The 21,322-nt window shown below is 42.1% G+C and overlaps 1 protein-coding gene across 13 annotated transcripts in view; it reads left to right on the top strand.

Annotated features, from left to right (window-relative positions):
* Window positions 1-207: 207 nt before the first annotated feature.
* The window catches only part of baz2ba (bromodomain adjacent to zinc finger domain, 2Ba), a 65,308-nt gene continuing 44,193 nt past the window's right edge, over window positions 208-21,322 (top strand). For 7 of the 13 annotated variants that reach the window (XM_058088887.2, XM_058088884.2, XM_058088886.2 and 4 more), the window contains exons 1-2: window positions 209-479; window positions 14,276-14,318. The gene's annotated coding sequence lies outside the window, so the exon portion shown is untranslated. Of the gene's footprint in view, window positions 480-14,275; window positions 14,319-21,322 lie in introns of all 13 variants that reach the window. The other 6 variants (XM_058088880.2, XM_058088879.2, XM_058088885.2 and 3 more) reach the window with 1 other exon arrangement.

Below are 21,322 nucleotides of genomic sequence, written 5' to 3'. Positions count from 1 at the left end.
ACAAAATACGGACATTCTGTTTCAAAAATGATTTGATGAAATCCACGCGGATTTGAGGGATTTAATGTCATCAAGGGAGTCGAAATGCTTTTTTGGGGGGCTACTACGTAAATGCAATATCTTTAATGTCGCATTTCAAAGTGATAACGGTCAGTGACTGCATTGTTGGTTACCAGGGCCGCTGCACAAATAATAAGTTTTCTTTGTGTGGCAGTAGAGAGCTGACGTCAGGTCGGCTCCTTGAAGTGGAGCTGAATAAACCTTGAGAAGAGTCTCCTTCAATCTGCTGTTAGTAACTAACACACACGCACACACACCGAGACTCAATTACTGCCCAATTCCCTTCTTTATCATTCGTCATCGACCTCTTTCATAAGCAAAAGCGACCTAGCAGAGGGGAAAGAAGCGAGAAGACGACCAAACAGGAGTGTTAGCAGAACGTTTGTGGAAATAAGTAAAGTGTCGAAACTAAAAACAAGGTAAGTGTTTTCCCTATTGCACCGTCGCCGTGTTTCTTTTTTCTTTTTTTACTGCCATCACATTGAATGTATCGCTGCTTGTTTCGCCGCTTTAATGTCTTTACAGTACTTGTTATGTGGCTTTCATGTAAATCTGTTGTCCAAAGCGACACACGAGTTCACATCGGTTAGGTTTGATTTCCTTTTCAAAACAAAATGAAGTGTTTTTGTTGTAAGTGGTGACTTGATAGTGGATAGATTCGTCTTTGTGTGTCCCTGCTCACGGCGCACTCAATACGCTGTTGTATTTTAAACAGCAGCATATGTATTGTGTGAAATGGACAAATTCAACTTTTGTGTTGTGTGTGTTCGGTTTGAGTTAACAGTATAATGGCTTGTTGAGAAGCTTTTGGATGTTGTAACGCTTTTTCAAGGGGACATCTCAGAGCCGTTGGTCCATGTACCGCCTCTGCTCGTTGAAAGCCATCAACTTGAACGGTCCCTCGGCACTGCCACTAAACAATTAGCCACAAATACACAACCAAGCACAATCGGTTCCGATTAAGTCCAATGTTTTGTTTATTTCTACCCCAACATCGCCTCCATAGTTTGTGCCGCGTTGCTTCGCCGGTCACAGCCTTGCCAGGGAGCTGCCACTTTGCGGTCGCTTCCTGAAACCGAGACCGAGCAGTCAAGCTAGCAGTGTCGTGGAGATGTATCCCTTTGTGTATATTACAATATCCTCCATTTTTTCCCCCTGCCCCTTCCAAAACAACAAGCCATTCGCCATCTTGGCTGTCTTTAATCCGTCCCCTCTACACTTTAATAGCCTCCAAACTCACATTGCTAGCAAACATTTCACATACGGGGGGACGTTTCCACGTTGTGTTCATAAGTTTGAACAAAGTTTTAAACATGCTTGGAGGGGAAATAACGGAAAAGTGCGTGGTTTCATAGAAGACATTAAGGTGGAGACTTGGGTTGTCTGTGACGTTTGGGAGGAAATGTAGTTAGCCGTTAGTGGACAAGACGTTGCAAAGGGCGAGTACAAAGTGATACGTTGGATGTATTACGTTGTTTGGGAAAGGCAGGTGGATACAAAAGAAATCACAACCACAGTTTCATATGTGTTTTTTTCTATTCTTGGGCTGAAAAATGTGATTTCAAGTTAAACCAGTAGTGCTTTGTTATCTATGAATAAATGGGGGGGCAATGGGGGGGGGGTTAATGACTAAGAATCCTATTAAAGAAATAATTGTCACTGCCAAATCTGAAAACTGGATAGCGTTGCCAAATAGCATTAATTAATTTCAAATGAACAGACCTCCTGTTCAATTAATATAAGCTTGTTTACATAAAAGTAGATTGACTGACTGACTGACTATACAGTGTCTCTTGTCTGTTGCATATACTTAAGACAAATAGGGTGTTGAGAAACATTTGAAGTCAAAGCACTCATCTTATTTATTCCATGTTGCACACATTTGAGTCAGTAGAGCTAAAACTTGAGCTAACATCTTATGTCCAAAGGGAAAGGAAAGGAAAACCAAACATGTAAATGCTTTGAAATGGAAAATGTGATCATTTCACCTCCCACCTCTTTTGTTTGGCCGTTTATTGCTGCAAAGCTGGAGAGCAGAGAAGCAGATGTTTAGCCAAACATGAAGGCGCAGCGCCCCTGTCCTTATGGGGATGGCGCTCCCTCCTCACGCTGCTGATGCATCGACATGACAGCTGCTTGATTTCATGGAGCCGCTAAGAAGCCATTAGTGGTATCACTGAATTGAAACAACAGCGTCTCTCCCAGCTTTAAAAACTGTCGCTCGTTCATGTCACTTTTGTTCTGATTAGTGGGAATGTGCTGCAGCCGAACATACAAACAAGTAGCAATGAACTTATGTATTGTGTTTTTCCATAATTTACAGACTGGGTAGGAGCCAAAGTGAAAAAGGGTAACAAATCTGTCAGGGTTTGTTTGCCATGCTGGTTTAAAATGAAAGCACACAGTGGTACCTCAAGCACACTCAAATCAGAGATGTTTCTTCTTGCTGGGCAAACTGCAAAAATAAAAAACCCAACTCTGAGCGCTAGTTTTATACTCTATGTGGTTGTCATTCTCAGAAATTGGAACTGTTGTTTTTGAAGCGATAAAGGAGGACTTAGGCTCGACATGAACATTGAGGAATTAGGGATAGACATAGTTAAGCCCTATTTGCATGTCTACCAAAGTCATAGTAAATGGTTGCCATTGACTAAGCTGATTAGGTGAAATTAGGTTCACAGGCTCTGTGTCTTGGGGTGCTGAATCTGACAGAACTTGGACAGCTTTTGGAGGATTGAATCCTATATGCACACAAAGCTATGTGTGTACTCAATTTAAATATGGGTTATCTTTTTCGGGGGGGCGGTGTCAAAGTAGGGATAGGCATTTGTTTGCTTGTTCAATTATGGGGATAAATTGATGTTTGACATTTTTAATGAGATCAAATCTCTCCTTGATTGTTCTGAACTCCTTTTTCCCTATCGGTGCCATTAGCAGAAAAATCCTGCCCAGAGGATTTGTGCTGTAGTGTTCTGCTAGGATGTAGCTCAAATTCCATCACTAACAAGAGGCAACGTCACATCTACTCCATTCATTGTCAATGGAACCTGCACGATAAGGTGATTATCACGTTGTCACTGTCCAGCCAAGCGAAATTTGTGTGAAAGTTTGTGTGCGTCATCGTGCACATGCTTGCGGAGTATTCCCAGAAGGTTTTCACCACTGTCCCCCAGATGAGGACCAATTAGCAGGAGTTAATTAATCGACCAATGAGCGGACAGGATGCTAATCAGTACTTCTATGAAAAAACACAGGAAAAATATTTTGCTGGCAAAATAACTATATTTAATCACAGATTTAGAACATAACACAAAATCTATGTATGTGTTTGTTGTGTGTGTGTGTGTGTGTGTGTGTGTAAACTATAGCCGTGCGCAAACTATTTATCGACGAACAACTACAGTGTCACCAATGTCACCCCATGCCTCGTGAACACGACAGATCCACAGCCAAACAAACTCTGTGCCAGTGTTAGGGGCCTGTACTTTAGTCTCTGCTGGGTTGTCTGAAATGTACACACATGATGCATAAGACTTTGATCTGTAGCGAAAAAAATCAAGACATCGCTAGACGTCTTTGACAGTGAATGAGTTAATAAGCAGAACGTTTTTGTAGTGAGAACATAGAAAACCTGCTTATGACCTTTACACTCCTATTTGTTGACACCCACAAAGCGCAATGCTAATGCACAGGCTGCGGGATCACTGCAGGACATAAGGGATGGCCGCTGATCCCTGCATGTAGCAAGCTACCGAGTTAGCTATTCTCCAATGTAGAGGGGGGAAGAAGGACAAAGAAAGAAGCCAGAAATGTACCACTTCCACAGGGAATGTGAGGAGAACTTCTATTCACTCTCACGGACATGCCACGAGTATGGCATGTGTACGTGCAATGTGTTAAGATAATGGAATCTATGTCTTGTCAATGTAACCAGAAGAAAACATATGACTTGTCCTTTCAACACAGTATTGATTGACTGACTAATAATAGAACCAGGGTCTTCGCTAGGATTTTTGTATGACTTATTAACTTTTTTAAACTATGAGAATATGAACAGAGAACATTGCAATGTGAAATTTGTTAGATAACAAGATTTTATTATTAAACTCAAAACAACATACACAGAAACATGGCCATTTGTACATAAAAACAATGTGCCATCATAAGGCCAACATTTCCCTGGGACTGCAGTCCAGAAATATTAATGTCATACATAGCATGGCATACTACATCCTGTACACACATGTACTAAGCCTGACACGACTGACATCACGGCACATGCAATTACATTCTAATGGGGTGTTGTGTATAGGCCCAGAAAGTGTCGTTTGTTAAATTTATGTGTCTACAATTTCATTTTTTTCTTTTAACTTTATGCTTTTTTATTTCATATTTTGTTCCTACAATGTGGAGTTCACCGGACCATACAAAATGCGGTCCACAAATGGCACGCGGCCCACAATTTGGAAATCCCTAGTTTACATATTTCATAGGAAGGGAAGAGTCTTAACAAATGAGTGTGTCCATGCTGTGTTTTTGTGGCACTATCAGACAGAGGCTGGCTGCAGTATTCCAAAGCGGTGCACACACACCAGGCTTGTGGAGGTGGCGCTCCAGCCGCGAGCCTCTCGTGAATGCTTATAGATGAGCAAATGCATGACGATAGAAACACTGTCTCACTTTCTATTTCAATGCGAACCACCCAGGAATTCGGAGCAGAGGTACGATGCATACAAACGAAAAGAAAGTATTTTTAGTCCATGAGTGGGACAGCACTCGCAGAGAGCAGTCATCTTTCCTGCAACGCTCCAGTGTCCATCTGATAGCTCTAAGTCAGGGAGTGCAGCAGCACTCTCTCATCCGCAGTCATCAAGCATAAATGCCAGAGTTGCTGAGACTTGTAGATTTATATACTGATACGTGAAAATTTGACACTTCAGAAGCAAATTGTGAATGAAAGGGTTGAAAAATGTACTCACAATTGTGCTCCCTTTTTGTTTTTTGTGTACTTTAAAAAAAAGTAAGTTAAGATGATTGCAGCTTGTAGCTTTTCTGACAAAAACAAGCTAGCTGAATGCTACCAGCCATGGCATGTAAACAAAAATGTCAGAAAGTAGAATGAGATTGAAACATGAATGGTCACACGCGCTGAAATAGATAGGCTTACCATGTGACAAGCTGTCGTCAATTGACTACACGTTTTACGGGCTATTGTTCATTTTCATAATAATAAGAAACAAAGGGAAAAACACCAAGATGTGTCGCTTATCTGGTCACATATGTCAAGTGCCAGCAAGGCAGACAGGCGATTCTGGTGCATGCATGTTTATTAACATGTTTATTATATTTTAAATTGGTTTCAAACTAATTGTGGTCAATATGTGTGTAAATAAGTCAAAACCCGGAATAGGCCATAGTAAAGCATGAAAATATGACCAAGAGGGGGAGTGATGTTCTCACAGCGTTGTGTTCTAGCAACATCTGTGAAGGCTGCACTGCAATCAATAGTTATTATTGGTTTTAGTCTCAAAATCAAATTGTTTTTATATTGAGTTACATTCTAAGCACATAGCATTATGCTTTTTTTTAAAATTACAATTTCCATAGTGTGTTTGCCTTGATGTTATAAACAGACAACAGACAAAAGCGGTGATGGTTGAAGTAAATTTGATCTCATTCACATCATGTCAATAAAATGAGCTCAGAATAAGTGCAGCATCATAGTGGAGACACACAAAGAATAGTAGCATGTCTCGAATCAGTTTCAAACCTCGATTTGAAATGTGAACATTTGTGTTGACATAAATATTTCAGTAACTTTCTATGTGACACAATTTTACTAGCGTATATAATCTGTGTGCCCAAGAATCAGTCTGCTGTTACCCCGTAACCTAAATCTTTTGTGGCTGTCTTAGCCGGATTTTATGTTTGGGCAACGATTTAATTGGAGCCACAAACAATCTATTGATGATAATGACCATCTGGGAGCCCTGTCAAATCTCTGCATGTTAGTGCTGACGCAGAGCTGTGAAATGTTGAGATGATGCCGAGGCGTGCTCAGTGTTAAGTAAACCATTCAAGAAGTAATCATTCTCGATCATATTTTACTATATATCGGCCATTTGTATGAATATATAAATGTATACACCCGGAAAACAATAATTACTCAATCTTGGACTCCCTAGTAGATGTTTTGTACAAGATGTTAATCCTGGAAAGGCTAATAGCCCTGGGAGAGGATGATACATTTTGGCAAAAGCTCGAAAAGTTTCTGGGCACTAAATTAATGCCTATTATTCTTACATATCCAGTTCACCTATTTTACAGGCCCATGCAGGCAGCTTACTTATTGATGTGTGTATATGACCTCACAGGTTAATGTCCTCTCTGTTGGAAAGTTGGTTCGCTTCAGATGATCCAGTTAACATTACGTTGCCTTGCTATTTTGGTCCACTGCGAGTCCTGATAAGCATCGTGCTGCACAAATAACTGTAAAAGTGCATGCACGGTGACAGCCATAATTTAAATGTGAGCTTTGGCTTTAGCGCAGTTTAGAAAGTCTCAAAAAAAATGTAAGTTAATGAAGCCAGGGACGTGTTTGCTGTTGTAGAAACAAGTGAACAAATTCAACTGCTCATTAAGTCCGCACAAATCAACCCTCGTTTTTGTTTTCTTTGCATAATGTGTGGATTACGCATGGTGGCTTAATGACCAAACAATAAGCAGTGTAAAGTACAAATGGGTCACCCCATGTTGACTTTCAGAAGACAGAAGACAGCCACATTTGGGAGGGAATGGTGATAAGCTGCTTCTTGGCTCCCCTGGGCCTCTATTTATCATTCAATGTGAGAATTTCCTTGATGAAAGTCAAGGTTGTTTGTGAACACTCTGCCTCATTCGGATGCCTGTTTTTCCGCTAGGAATGTAAAAAGGTTGACCTCCACCATTCTATATAGCAGATGCCTGGTGAAATACATGGCTACTTTCTTTTAATGAAGTCTCCAAAGGTCTTTTTTTTTCTACTTTTGAGGCTGCTTTGTTTTCTACATTAGTGGGAAAAGTCACAACACAAGAAATCAAACAGTGTTGCTTTTTGTAAGCAGAAAGCATTTAATGTGCTTTTTATGAAAAAGTGTCAGGAAAGACAGAACAACATTATGAATCTGTCTTCTGTTAGATATTGAAGAAAGCCTTCTCGTGTTAAGATATCTATCATTGTGTTCAAACAGGAACTTGATTATAAATTTGGCAGCGAGGTCTGAAAACCTGCTATTTGGTTTGATATTTACAATAGCTCAACCTTCTCCATATACAGCATGGAGCTTGTATTTACACTTTTCCCACACACTATGTGTTGGGAAAATGGTGCTGGGAGTGGAAAAGAAATGGGAAGAGGTTTTTGGATGTTGTAATGGGAATGATATTGGTTTCTCTGTTGGGGTGCCTTCCGGGTCAGAGGGGTTCTTGATGATACTAGGGAATGGCTTCTAGTTGACAGGGAAGCAGTGGATCCGAAGAAGACACACACACACAGACACGTACCGTTGGATGGGATACACACCAGCACAGATACACAAATTCATGCAATTTCGCCTTGACAGCCCCCATTTATTGATCGTCTTCAGCATTTAAAATGTGGTCACTGCTGCCACAAAGGCTTTTTATTTTAGCTGTGCTGGCAAAGCCTGCTCCAGGCTGAGCCAGAATGTTAAATATTTAACTCCCACACAATGCCATGAGAAATGACAAGGGTAGAGGAAAAAAACAAACAGGAAAGCAGTTTGGAGCCGCGCAATAGCTTGATGTGTATTTGTACTGAGCCATGTTTTATGTAAACGGCACTCGTGCACACACCTCACTCTATGTACGACCGTGCAAACGCTACACTCTGTGATTATAAACCTGCATATGCAGCATCCTTCATATGTGAAATCCATGGCAAAGTGTTATTTCTTTCAAAAACAAGCCCTGAAAAGAAAGAGGCTGTCAGTCTGAATCAGACTTAACTCAGTACTGACCTGCACAGCCCTACCTTGTTAGCAGCACAGGCTGAACTGCTAGCAGTCACTGGATTAGTCATTACTGGACCTGGGACAAGCTGCTGTTTTTAGCGTTTTAAGGTTACAAAAGGGGACTCATGTTAAGAGAAGTGACTCAACTATGTCTAATCCACAGAAGCCCCATTGCATGTAGTGATAAGCTGAGTACATCAGTCACTGCCATCTCCACCTTTTGAGTACAATCTGTTTCTCTTAGACTGCTCTCAGCGTGCTCAAAAGCAGTGTAAAAAAATAACTTCCGCTTTTTTATTCTTTGGGAATAGTTTGTGTTCAGTGTGTCTCAGGTGATGAGGAGGACATGATGGGTATTATTCCCACGTCAACATTCAACATTTATCTTGAAAAGGTCAAAGCACAATATATTGTTAATGACAGCCCGACTTTGCAGGAAACATTGATGCATTAACGTTATCATTAAAAAACACCACCAGGCAGACAAACCACACAGGTTTCCTCATCCAGCTCAACCTGCGATTGCTGCTGTTTTTCTCCAGCTTGCCTCAGCCTGACTGGTGCTTGTGGCATTGTCCCTCTCCCCCCCCCATCTTTCCCTCGCTTGTGCTCTCGCCTTCTGAACGATGACACTGAGAGACAGCTGTAACGTGAGACGCGTCTCGATCCTGGCAGGGGCTTGGAAAGCTGAGGTGGAAGAAGGGAGGGAGAGGCCTTTATCTGAGACTGGGGGTGCTGACCTCCTTCATTCCCCTTCTCCTCCTTTCTCTCTCTGTCTTTGCGTCTGGTCACATATCTTATCCTCCCCCCACCAACTGAAGCTTGGGTTGTGCTCTCAAAAAGTGGAATGTGAACACCCAATGTGTCCCTCTGGTTTGTGTTGTTTCTACTTACAAATCTTTAGAGCATCTCTCAGAATGCTAACATTTTCTAATTTAGATGGATTAAATCTGTCTACAATCTTAACAAGAGTCTTCATAATATATATTGGGTTTTAATGTGCGTGTGTTGCATGCACATGGAAACATTGACACATCCCCCAAACTCCAGGCGATGGTTGCTAAATCCTCTGCGAGAGCTCCCGTGTGTAATCCAAACATTTAGAGCTAATTTAAGCATGCAGGCAGCAGCAGCATCCTTTAGGAAACAACAGCTCTCACACTATTGCCGTCTTCTTCCATCCACCCGAGTGTGTATGTGTGCAAGTGTGTGTGTGTGTGCGTGCGCAATGACGCTGTGTTTATGAGTGAAGAGAGTCTTCTTGTAGCTGGAGGGAAATGAAAGCACTCAATCACTCACCTGTCAGAGTACTTTAGAATCTGTCCAACACACACGCACAGTCACAGATGTGCATGTGCACTTAACCCTGAGGGTTTGACAGGACTGGCCCTTTATTGACTCCCTTGATCAAGGAGACAGTAGATCCATTTAATAGAAGCTATACACACACACACACACACACACACATACTGAAATACTGAAATCAAAGTGGATCCACATCTTTTTAAAGTGCCACTGCAACCTTTACTCTTTCAGCAACATAGGTTAATTAAAATGCTATTATGAAAGGCCAATGATAATGATGAAAACATGTATAGCTCCATATGTATTGAGGTGACTGGGCCATGGGGCAAAATGCTTCTTGTGGAGCATGTTTGTTTGGCCTGAGTGTTTTGGAAGAGCATTTAGCCGGCAGAGTGTTTGGGAGGGAGTAGATGTGACAGCTGTGTTGGTCATGGCTACTCTGACCTTCACTTGTCGTGCTGATGGATCATAAAAGCTGTAACGATACACTGATCCCGATGTGCAGGCCTTTTGCGCTGCTAGCCTGTCGATCTGCTCAAACTGCACTGCTGCCATCGGTCCAAATGAACTGTGGACAGTCACCAAAGCAGGACAGCTTGAGTGCATATGAATGAGATTTGTCTCGTACGGAGGAGCAAAATTCAGCAATGGGCTCTTTGCCATGAAAAGAGATGAGTGATGACGGCAGCACAAAAAACATGCATGTGTACACAGCCAAGAACACACACACACACACACACACACACACACACTCGAACAGTCAAGCTTGGCATTTCTTATACATTCTATCTCCCTCAAATGGATTGCAGGATTGTTCAGAGCTTTTTGCTTGTCCCAAAGCGCTTTGCTCCGTGCGTCGGCTCCCCTGAGACAGCACTTGCTCCATCTAGTCAAGGAAGAAACCATTTAGCGGAATGAAAAAGGCACACATATTGGAAAGGCAGACACGAGGAGGCTGGGAGGATTTGACTAGCATGTAGACAAACGTTTCCCACACCGCTTCTTTTATTGCTCCACCAGCTCACTACTTTGCCCCGAACACACATTTTCTCACATACAAAAAGTACTAGCACACAGATTCCATTTTGTCAGCTTTCAGCCGCAGATCATGTAACGATAAAAGATGCTGCCCTCCAGTTAAACACTGCCAGTAAATCACAAGGCAAAGAAAGCCAGGAGAAGCACTTATTTCTAAGCAGCATGAGAGACCACACTGGGGGGAAGGGGTTGAGGCAGATAGGGTAAGACACAGAGAGAGAGAGAGAGAGAGAGGGCGTGCAAGGGAGGAAGAGAGAGCTTCTTTGTGCACTGTGCACTGGCATTGTGTGTGATGAAGAGATGAATCACTGCTATTTAGGGATTGGTTTCCTGCAACTGATTGTGTGACGACTGTGTGGTGGACAGACTGTCAAGACTTGCCAGTTTTGTTCTGGGGGCTTCAGGAAAATGTCTGCGGCCAAGTTTCACTGGCTTGCTCCCACGGGGAACAGCAAGAGACACAACACCTCACCAGTGTCTACTGCTCATCTGCTAACACAGCATCAAATATTCAAAAGCCAGGAATTTTAGGCCAATCTCTCATGTGTTGTTTTCCTCACTTGAATACCAACAGTGATTTTATAAAGAGGGCTCAAGCAACCTTTCAGGTTTGGCTTTTAACTTGCAAATTATTAAATGTAGTCATGAGACAAAGTAATGACTATTATAATAATGACATTTGGATTGTTCGCTGTTTTGCTATGGCATGCTACAGTATCGTCTTACTTTCAGAAACAATGATGACATTATTATTCCCCTCGGTTAATGAAAAGGTGAATCATTTACTTCTGTGATAACATTGTGAATCAGAGCCATATTCAATTATGCATAATATAATTGTCCAATTATATCATACTATGATATAATTGTCCAATTAGATCATGGTAAACACTGTTGTGATTTCAGATTTTAATATATTATTTAGAAATGAAATGGCTAGTGTATTAATGAGGTAGAAAAAGATAATTCTCCCCTGAAATCTGAAAATGATACAGCTGCCAAGCGTAAATGCCAAAAAAGAACAAGACCATTAACGCTGGTGAAATGTGCAACAGCGTATCGTAGTTATTTTGATGTACAATGCAAATATGATAGGGATTGTTTGCAGCAAAGGGATGACATCAGGCCACTGTAATTGGATTGGCTTAGTCAAAATCTCACATGATGTCATTGCTGCATCATTACTTTTCCGATCATGATTGCACTTGTATTGTTCTCAACAAGGGCTTGGGCTTTAATGTAACAAGTTTACATGCCATTTGGTCTTTGAATTTCAATCAGTTTGAGGGATGGGCGGTTATAATGTGCAATAAACCAAGCGTAACCCCCAACAAGAGGGAGTTTTGGTATACTCAGGCATTCATGTGAATTCTTGTCAATGTTTATAAAATTAGCAGGCAACTTAATTACGGCCGTATGGTTTTTGTTTTAACACAATTGGCAAATAAAAACTGAATCCACCGTTAAACGCGGAATCTTGTGGAAATTGACCTTGGTGAATGAAATGCTGTATTCGTGAAGAGAAAGAACATTACAATATATTTCCCCTGCAGACCACTCTTTGTTGTTGTCGTCACCTGATGAAGTTCGGCATCCACGTATTCCGGTTCATAAAGATATCCCTTTGGCTTTGTGCTAAAAGGAATGTCGTCATCACTTGTGAAATCGGTGAGGCAAAAGTGCGTAACAACTGGCAGATGGGAGCGAAGGCAGAGAAAATAGCGCAGAACGATTTGTAAGGTCTGATTTTTTTTTCTACTAGGCATTTTTGTGATGCAAATGTATTACGCTTTTGAACGCATATTGTTTTGAGAAGCCAAACTCTTAACTGTCCCTAGCAACTAGCTGGAATTACTTTCCTCAGCACCAAAATCCAACCAGAACTCTGCTCAGGACACAAAGTGGGGAGTGAATCGCTGTTGTTGTTGTTGTGTTATGCAAATTCTTGTCAAAAAAAAATCCAAACTATCCCTTTAACAGTCAACATGTGTTTTAGGTTGGCCGCTGACTTCAAGCAAGTTGTGTGCGAAATAGAGGCACCTCTACTACGCACATCAAACACATCACCCTTGAAAATCTGGCCTTCAAAATAAGCGCAGCGCACATACTTTGTAATTTTGTTAATAAAATCAGGGTGTTGTAAAAAAAAAAGGTCCCATGAATAAAGCTACTACAACATTATTACATCTGCAACGATGTCTTCTTTAACCACAAGCATGGATATGATCTTGTGTTGAAGATTTTGTAGCAAGGAAAAGCTAGAGAAGCTACATTCGTTTCTGAAATACTGTCTGAAAAATTGTCCAATGATGTATTATAACAATAAATGCAAGGATTTTTGCATTTTAGTTTATTCACTGACCCAAAAACACAATCTATGGTAAATTATATAAGTGTATAAAGTAAAAAAAAAAAGTGTAATGAAAAAATTACAATGGAATTTACTTTTGCATTATTAACTTTATGTGACAAAAAAGCGATTCAGTGACAGTAATAAATTTTTCGGGGTTGAATTACTTGAGTTACTTTGGCCTATGTTTCTCACTTGAACATGGCATTTGGAATTGAATCAAAAACGCGATGTTTGCTATATTGATGCCAACCGGTAAAGACTGCACACAAAATAGATGAGCAGCTTGATTTTCGCTCAGTAATATGGCAGACAGCAACGGCTTCCTTATCCAGAGTGATTTACCTGGCAAATCATTTTCTGTGCTGAACCCCGAAGAGCAGAAATCCTTTAATCATCCACTAATAGGTCTTTATGAAAAGGCAGAAGATGAATTCAACCTACCTGGCACTCTGTTATCATTATGGCGGCGATGAGTTATCAAAGTGTTGGTGTGTGTCTGTTGTCTGCACATATGTTTGTCTGTATGAGCGTGCAGATAATGGAGGTAGAAGGCATAGCAGTTTGATTATTATCAACACAGACAGTCTAGCTGATTTCTTTGTCAGTCATATATTGAGTTGTATTGGCAGACGTGTCATTTTATTTTTCTCCATATTATAATTACATTTGACTCTTCTGGACAAGATCTTTAGGACTATCTTCCATTGCTGCAGACGCTGTTTTGTGGGAAACTGAAAGGCAAAATGAAATACCAGTGAACTAGAGTTGTGTGATGATGCTTCTGTTCTGTTAATTCGGATGCCTCTGACCAGATGGACATGTTTGTCAACAAAACCTTGTTAGTTACTCACACATACGCACACACACACACAGTATTTGGAAACTATACTGGTTTGGCCTTGATGCTAAAAATGTTTCTACACAGTTTTGTACCAGACGGTCCACATTTATATTCTAAAAAAAAAATTAACCTGAGCCGTAGGATATAAAAGCGGCACAATCTGTATGTGTGCTAGTTGTAGTATCATATGCGCAGCGTAGCGGCATCTGTTGTTGAGCTGCTTAGTTTAGGCTCAGGCTTGAGAGCACAGGAGGGCCTTAGAGACAATGCATGAGAGATGGGCGTGAGAACACTGGGAAGGCTTGGTTCTCTACAAGAACTGTCTTGTGTTTGGGGAAAATATCCTCACACTAAAAGCTCCAGTGTCTAGATCCAATTCGATCAAACAGGTTTTGCAAGATATGGTTCAGGGAAGAAGAGTGTTTGCATGTGTGTATGTGCATTTGAATCTTACGTGCAGCCACAGCTGTGTTCAGACATCACTATATTTACTTTATTTATCATTATGATGCATGTGTACTCCATTAATTCTAATAAAATCTGTGTAACTCTTCAAATCTATCCATTTCTTTTGTGATATAAATCCAAGCGAATCAATGTTTTATTCCTGTGACTCAGACTTTGTGTTTTCTCTGAAACTCAACACGGTTTTCCTTTTTTCCCCAGGTGTTACAGCAGTTATGTCAAAGAGCTGAAGACACCTCAAACAGTGAGTATCTTCTCATTCTCACTGTGGAATGTGTGATGCAATATGGTCAATGCTATAAAAAGCTATACATGTTTTACCTCATTTGATTTAATTCATTCTGTGAAGAGGATGTTTTTTTTTTCCCTCCTCAAATTTAATTTAACAAGAGACCCTTGAAAAGAGGTTGTTATGATTACATTACAAATTTGGGGTTCATTCAGTGAATCAAGCAATTAATTAGATTTCCCCCTATTGAAATGAGAATATTTGTATGAAACATACGCGGTTAATAAGCATCCTTTAGTTTGCGATCTGCTCAGAGGCAGCGCAGAATGTAAATGGTTGTTAACTGTGCCCTACAGGGGCTTGCGGGGATGCCGGATTGCATGCAGTTGTTTATGTGTGCTGCTATGTGCGGCGTTAATCTCCCTCTTGCCCTTCCTTTCTGTGCGCGTCTCTCCTGTCTGTGTGACTGCTATCTGTAGTCAGGGGCGCGGCTGTGTCCTCCAGGCTTCACTTCACACCAAGGTGGCAGTTTGTTGTTGCGCACACAGACAATGACTTGCATTTTCCACCCGATGGCCTTGGGCCCCGCAAGTGTCTTTTATTACAAGGTTTTTACTGAATGTGCAGCACATTGAAATACTCGCCGTGTTACTGAGCCTGATTCTGTCAAGTTGCCGCTCCATCTCTGGATGTGAATGATGCATTATGTTGGCACATGCGAGTTGTATCATTTGTGATGAGTATTGATTAGTCCTCGTCCCCTGGGGGGAATCATTTGCTGGAGGGGAGTGATGTGAAGCTGTCCCTTATTGGGTTTTCTGGGCCTCCTTCTGCAGACCAGGAGTACAAAGAGGTAGATGGAGCTCATCCAAATATGGTTACTATGTTTGTAATTTGCTGACATTTGTTGTGGAGAACCAGGGGAGAAGCAGTTTAAGTCGGACAACCAGAGGAAAATGTTGAAGGAGAAATGGATCTATGAGAGATATTCATTAATAAGTGTGTGCTATGTTTAAATCACAAGCACAAGAAAGGTGTATAAACAATGTGTGTGTTTTTTTCTTCTTGCATGTTATTTCTATCCACTTTAAGATTGTGGTGCTTTATCTCCAGGAAGGTTGTGTGCATACATTAGGTGCGCTAATGCATGTGGACTATTTGTACTTAAGCCAAGGTGGGAGTAGCTAGGCTTCTTTAGCCCCCGTCTGCCTGATCCAAGCTTGAAATTGCAGTGCCTTTTTAATGACAACACAAGAGTGACTGGGAGGTGTACAGAAAAGCAAAGTTAATAGGGTCATATGACTGTATGAAGGGAATCGCGGATAGAATATTTCCCCAGTGGACTGCTCAGTTGTGCACTAACACACCCCCGCCCCCTCCCAAAGTAAATATGTTGAAGCGGCCACATGAAACGGCAGATAAGTTGGCTAAGAAAATTAGAAACTCGTCTCCTACTCTTGACCAAACAACAGTGGAAGCTGGCTGAGTTGGCTTAGTTTAGCAAAGCATGCTAGTGGGGGTCCTGTGATTGGTTGGCGACCAGTTCAGGGTCTATCCTGTGAAAGGCTCCAGTTTACTCATGACCTCATGAGGATAAGTGGTAGAAAGTGGATGCTAGTGCAGCTGTGTGTGACTCAGACTGTGTGAGTGTGTTTTCACCGTGCTATGTTTTACCGCTTGTTAATGAAGCAAATTGCATTGGGGACTACATCTTCCTTAACTAGAAGTATGGACTGTACAGTTTGTTGATGATTTTGTAGCAATTTGCGCAGAGGTATCCCATTGAAAAAGTTAGTGAAGCAATTGTCCAGTGATGTATTGCATCAAAACTGACTTAAAAATCACACACTTTATGGTGGTAAAATAAGAGTATAAAATATATTTTTTAATCCCAGAATTTCCAAAAAAAAATTAAAATAAATGGGGAACAACAAATTGGAGAAAAACGATTTAAGAAAAAATACTGATTTTATAGGCTCCTAAGTTGGTGCATGTGTGTGTTTGTGTGCGTGAATGCACCGTTGAGGATGGATGTGCACCGTGTTGAGTGTGAAATAGAGAGGAATAAAGGGAGAGGGAGAAAGAGAGGGAAAAACATCTCGAAGGTCAGGAACAGCAGGCGGCCGTAGGGGAGAGACACGTGAGACTGAGAGTCTTGCGTCAGACCCACAAGTCCGCTCTTTAAATGTGTGTGTGCTTTGGGTAAGTGTGTGTGTGTGTCTCCATCCTGTGGGACCAACATTTCCATCCGCATCCCACTGTGTTAGAATAGAACAGAATTGCAGTATTTCAGATAGATGGATAGAGGGTTAGATGTATATTACACACACACACATTTCGGCAGCAGTCAGTCACTGAGCTACAGATAATTTTTCTATGTGGCCCTTGTGACAGTGGAAGGGGAAATTACACCTCATAGCCTGAGGGGAAGAATTTGTGTGTCTCTCTCTGCCTGTCACAAAACCTGAATAGGGTTTCATCAATTTGAGCAAGTGCTATCATTTTCAGCTCTTGGGTTTTTTTTTTTGTTTCTCACAGTCTTTTTTTTTTCCAGTGCCCTTTAAACCAGTTCCCTGCTAGATTGGGGAAGTGTTTTGAGATAACGCCTAAACATTTAGTACTTTGTACTTGCCTTGGAGCTATGGTTGTTATAAAAAGTTGCTGCGAGGTTGTCCTCAGGATAGGGAGCAGTCTCAGGAAAGAGAACAGCGTGGATTCAACTGCCATGCTCTAGTGTTCATTGGGGCTTACCCGTCCATGTCTTCTTTAACGCGCACACATTATACACACACACACACTCGCACGCACATGTGTGCTTGTCTGTCTGTCTTGGTCCACATGGTCTCAACAGGGTTCAGTCCACTCGCCAGACTCTTGATTTACCCTCTGCCTAACAGCTTCGGCTGTTCTTGTCCCAGCACGGACTAGGTGCTCTTTTACAGAACCTTATGCCATGAATCACTGCTCGCACCCAGTCCACTTGGGGGCCGCCTGCATGGCCGATTAATGTGTGTGGTCATGAGGGGGGCCCACATTGAATAGGAGTGACAAACCGAGCTAACAACCCAACCTGTCCCAGAGAGGCCAACAACAGGAGGTCTCCGTATGTCCATTTGTTGTTTTTTTTGTAGTTCTGAATGCAACGTTGAATGCATGATGCTAAGTTTTGGTTCTCACAGTACAACACAATTGCACGTCATTCGGGAAACATTCAGACTATATGGTGATACTTCATACATCACAAACCTCTCCCACAGATGATTGCAATTTGCAACTTGAGGCCTTTGGGCTGAGCTTAAAAGTCCTATTTCCTCTTCCGCTGTTTGAAAACATTTCAACTTCCCAAACAATCCTAATTATTGCAGTGACTAAATTACATTGGAACTTCTGAACTTGAGCACAAACCTGGTTGAGATTTTTGGCAATATAAAATATATCATATATTTTTTTTATTTATTATAATGCTGTCTGCCTGCTAGCTGTGTGTTTAATGAAGGGTCCATATTGCCTTAATGCTTTACAGCCTGACCAAATGTATGCGCTATATGTTTTGTGCGTATGATACATGCAAGTGTTGCTGTGTTTTGGATGATCACACGGCAATGCTCCTGAAGTTTTTTTGTGGCAGGTTGAAAAATGTGAAAAAATTAATGTCCACCCTAGTAAATAGTTGCATATCACTCAGTGAAAACAATAATACACAAAGCACACCTACATGTGGCGCTGTGAACAGACATGCAGACAGAACCACGTGACACATGATCCTAAGGAAGAAGAAAAGACACATGCACCTAAATTTGTCGTCTGGACTTATGACAAAGTGGAATTTATATGTGCGTCGTTTTGGGTGTATAAGACAAGAAAATCGAGTATGTCGACTGCGTTGAGCATGACATGTGAAAAGCTCATATTATGTTGGCTTGTCCACAAAGCTTACCTCCGGTCATGTGATGTCAACGGGTCGCTGATGTCATTGTTAAAAACAGAAGACGATTGTGCGTCTATACCCAGAACATGGTTTCCTTGTGGATGAGAGCTTCAAATGATAAAATATCATTTTGACCTGAAAATGTTTCCCTGTGGATAGCATCTACAGTAAGAAGACATCTCGCTCTCTTTTTTTGAATCGCAGGCGCACACACACACACACACTAGTCCTGTGTGTGTCACAAGGTTTATCTTGTACATTCATGACCAAACCACATCTTTTCAATGCTTTTATCTTTGGTCAGTGTCTTAGCCCCGTGTCGCTTCTCATCCAGCACTATATATTCTTTTATCCTTCAGAATCCAGCTTACTGACTACATATAGACCTATTACCGTGAACCGTTTGTCGCTAGGCCTGCATGTCCCTGGGCCTGTTGGCCAGGCCAGGTCGTAACCTGGATACAGCTGCAGTCCAGAGGAGCCATTAGCTGTGCCAGGAGACCCCCAGCTCCCAGGGAGAGCTCATTACAGTATTTGTGCAGTCACACTTCGCCTATGAAACGCAGCAGTGTGCCTGGTGAAACTAGCCAGGACACTGCGCCTCGGGGAAACCATTACCGGCTCCATTTGGAGTTCTACGAGACACAACGAGGCTTCATCGAAAGACGAGAATGAATGCGATGAACGATATTAATCATTAAACACAGCCAGCTTTCTTTGCACTTTACTGTGTCAGTATTTGAGCTGCTTTTTGTTAAGCGTGTGTGAGTGCATGCGATTGAGAGTGTTGTGCGTGCATGTGTGTGTGTGTGCGCACACTGTTAGTGTGCTGTGCAGATGGCCGGGTTGGGGCCTGCTGAATGAGATATCCTCTTTCCTCTGTTGCATCCTCTCCTTCTCCTCTCCTCCTCTCCTGAGTTACATCCAAGCCTGCGTCCTCTCTTTCATCGCCACATCTGCTGAGGGCCATCTTGGCCATCCACTGCTCTATTTTCCCTCACCCTCTTTATGTGCCTCTTAGGGCTCCGTGTTGCAGCGATACACGGTGGCTTTGGAATGAAATGTCTCTTAACCGAGCCATGTGCCCTGGAGCTACGGTAATTGCAGGTGAAATTCAGCTTCCTCTTTAAAATGCCATCTCTCATTTCCACTTACTGGCCACCTTCGTATCTTGCTCCCCCCCCCCACACCTCTCACCACTGCACCCCCTGCACGTTTCTTCTCTCTCTCTCTCCCTCTGGCTGTCTTTCAGAGGCGTGTGAATCCCTCAGCCCCTGTCGCGTCTCTTTGCCCCAACAGACACCCCCACAATGCACAGCACTGATGGTTGCACAGTGATAGCAGCTATGCTGTGGCGAGGGAGGGCCGCTGTTTCAACACACTTTGTGCGCAAAAGTGGAAATAGTGAAATTATATTGAGTGCACATCCACTTACCGCATTTGACATACATATACAATGTATGTTAAGGTAAAATGTAAGGTAAAATCTATAGGAATATCTGCCTGGTTGTGTTTGACAGTTCTATACAACCACAATAATAAAAACTGAGAATTGTAGGTGAAAAGGTGTTACCAAAATTTGTTGTTGTGGCCTTCCATTGTATATGCAAAACCAAATGAGGAAACTAGCATTTGTAGTGGTGTGTCTTTGTGAGTGTGTGTGTTTGTATACAGCGTCAGCAAGGCGTGATGTGTGTGGAGGTGACATCAAGGTGAACACGGCTTGCAGAATACTCTCCCGACTCGGGAGGCAGCAAATGGCTCAGTGGCAGATGGAGTCTTTGTCAGGGAAGAAAAATGGCAGCTCAAGAGCATCAGAGAGACCCCCATTTATACACACAAACACGCACGCACACACACACACACACACGGACATGGTATTGCATTCAGGTACACATGTATGCGTGGGCACATGGAATACGTGCATGTTCACACTCATCTACACAGACAAAATGCACATATTGACAACATATATCTCCCCCTCCCCTCTGTAGCAAGCTAGGCTGGCGGGCGGTGACCTTCCCTGCTCGCAGATCTCTGGCTGTTTGATCAATTATCCCTCTCCCATTGTTTACTGGGAAGCAGGAATAGAGAGGAGAGGAGAGAAGGCTCAAAATGGCCACTGTCAGGTGGAGGGATCCATTTCCCTGCCAGCGTGGGGGTGGGGGTTAGGGAGAGAAAAGAAGAGACAGAGAGACCAGAGCTGTGAAGCGTGTTCAGAGGGAAGGGAGGAGCACTGTTCCCTGGCAGCTGGGATGAGATGACATTATAGTAACGGTGCAGCGTGGACACTGGTTACCATTTGCAATAAGGTGAAATTCTTGTTCTAAGATTGGTAAACTTTTAAATGGCAAACATTTGTGTACTCTCACTACACAATGCAATTCTGAGTGAATCCCTGAAGTGCATTACTGCGTATTGATAGATAACATTAGGCCACGTCCACAATCATGCAAGATCCAATACAAGAGTCTCCTATGCAAGTACATATGCTAATCAAAATATTAGCAACACCCCGTAATGTGATGCGGCAGAGTCCCACACATAAAGGTACTGCAGGTACTATTTTAAGTATTGAGAAGTGGGGGGTGGAGGTATACGCTAAAGGTCAGGTGGCAAAGAGGGGAAAAAATGAGTGGGAACAAATGATGCACTAAGCGAATGACACTCTGAGGTCCTGCTTTAATATGTATGTATCGCAGGTTGATGGCTGATTTCATTAGCGCCTCTCATTGTTATTCATAGATTGTCCTCCTGCAGCAAAATGAATATTGTATGCGCGCACACACACACACACTCTCTTATAAACACACAACAATCGTGTTTTCCAGGGAATACTGTATTTGTGGATCTTCCAGAGGGCTCGAAGACACAATGTTTTCACAGGCTGTTATCTGCGTTGGCCATAATTAAAACAATTTACAGCGCTGTCATTTTAACACAGCTTTTTTTTTTTGGTGCTGCCGCGGACAATTCTTGTCAGGTTGTCAGGATTTAGGGCTCCTTGTTGATATTAGGGATAATTATTTTCAAAGAAAGGTTACCTTTTGCTTGTGTGACTCGAGCAATACAAGATATGTCGTGTGTAAGG

Source organism: Doryrhamphus excisus, linkage group LG13 (genome assembly GCF_037039965.1).
Source record: "Doryrhamphus excisus strain RoL-2023G ecotype Guam linkage group LG13, RoL_Dexc_Guam_v1.1, whole genome shotgun sequence".
Classification (NCBI taxonomy): Eukaryota; Metazoa; Chordata; class Actinopteri; order Syngnathiformes; family Syngnathidae; genus Doryrhamphus; species Doryrhamphus excisus.
Note: the sequence above shows the minus strand (reverse complement) of the source record. Positions and strands in the feature narration are given on the sequence as shown.